Here is a 1,919-nt window from a genome sequence, read left to right as displayed (position 1 = left end):
GCCTGAGCCAAGGGAGGCCAAGTGGCCCACACGGGCCAGAGCCTGAGACCTTGGCACCAGCTCCTCAGAGCTCTCAACTCGAGAGTTAATGATTCATTTGTGGCCAATTTCTGCTGGCCTTTGCCTGGAAATTCCCAAGGCTGCCCCTTCCCTTGGCTCCGGGAGCTCTAAGAATACAGTCTCATTTACACTTGGCTGAGAATATCTCACCCACTATCCAGGGAATGGTTTTTAAAATGACAGCAGGAGGGATGTGGGTTAGCCGTTAGGAAGAACTGATTCTGGGCTGGGGGCTGGGGGCTGGGGTGGCTGGTTTAGAGTTTGCTAAAGTTGAAGCCCCTCTCTGACCCAGTGTGCCAGATGCTAATGAAAGGAACCTAGTTTGCATTCATGGTGCTCCCCCCACCCCACCGCTTAGTTTGTAACAGCTGTGGACAGAATTCAGTCTGGTGTGATGTGTAAAGTGTTGCAACAGTTACAAAGGGGGAACTAGTGCTTGCCCCAGAGTAGGACTCGGCTGGGTAGAGAAAGTCATGGCATGTGCAAAGGCCGTAAAGTCCAGGGAAGGCTGAGTGATTGTGGTATGGCAGGAGTGTAGAGGGTGTGAGAGACTTCTAGAAGTATGGACACAATTCACAAGTGAAGGAGTTGGAGGACCTGGGAATCTGGCAGCGGGCAGTGCTGGAGGTGGGGAGCCGGGGCTGGTACCTGAGCAGGGACAGGCGAGTTTGATTTGGGTTGCAGGGCCATGTGCTCAGTCCTGTCTTGATCCTGCTGGTCAGCAGACCCTGCTTGACAGCGTGCTCCGTGCCAGCTTGGGCCCAGGCTGTGCTCAGGCCCTGCACTGTGCAGAGGCTGAACTGGAGGGAAGGGGTCTCATGCAGCAGTGCAGGCGAGGAGCGACAGGGACGCAGGGAGCCAGATGCCGTGGATACGAGCACAGGTCTGTGCCGAGGCAGGGGCATGGCTGATGATGGCAGACCCACCCAGCTCCGTCACCCCAAGTCCTCACGTGAGTGTAGCAGAGGTGCTGGGGCGCGCTTCAGGAACTCCATGCTCCTGGCAAGCTCTGTGAACAGACAGCCTGGAAGTCACCCCTGTTCTATAAGGTCCGCGTGGCCCAGGGAGCCCAGAGTGCGTATCTGTAACTGTACAGACCAGACAAGGAGACCGAGGCCCAGAGAGGGGCAGGTTGGTGGCAGAGCCCTGGTGGAACTCTGGGCCCTGTCTCCCAGTCCCGGCTGGCTGCACACACATCCCCCCACCCGCCTGTCCCTGCTAATCTAGGGACATTTTCCCAGAATCAGGCAAAATACAGCAGCCTGATTGTCCAGGTAGAAATGTCTGGGTGTTCAGGGAGAGGGGTTCCTTTGTGTCCTTCACAACTTAGCAAATTTAATTTCTTCTGATGATTTCTTGACAGTCCCAGGCGTTGGTGGTAAACAACCGCTCTCCCCAGAATGTTTCCCTGTGACAGCAGCTTTCTCTGGCGAGGGTGCTATCAACACTTGGCAGGGCCTCCTCCCGGCTCCCGGCTCCCTGCTCCCGGCTCCAGCTCCTAACTCCCAAGCTCCTGAGCAAGCCAGCAAGCGAGGGCTTCTGGAAGGCTTTCAGCACGCAGCTCCCGCCTGGTGTGCTGGGGTGGGCAGGGGCTGAGGCAGGGATGGGCCTGGTCTCTTTGTTCCCTGCAGCAGCCCAGCCTGGCTTCAGAGCTTCAAATGGCCCCTGGTTGTAGATGGTCCCCAGGCAGCGAGGTCGTGCGGTATCAGGTGTCTGCTGGCTCCCACAGCCCTGGTGCCCGGGCCCTTGGCACAGCTCAGCAGCAGGAGGGAGCCGGTCTCCTGAGGGCAGCTCTGCCAGGCCTGTCTGGCCGAGAGACCAGCAGTGTCCTGGCCCTGCAGCCTCCGTGGTCTGCGTCA

This window comes from Propithecus coquereli, unplaced genomic scaffold (assembly GCF_000956105.1).
Source record: "Propithecus coquereli isolate 6110/MARCELLA unplaced genomic scaffold, Pcoq_1.0 Scaffold80, whole genome shotgun sequence".
NCBI lineage: Eukaryota > Metazoa > Chordata > Mammalia > Primates > Indriidae > Propithecus > Propithecus coquereli.
This window is presented reverse-complemented; position numbering follows the sequence as displayed.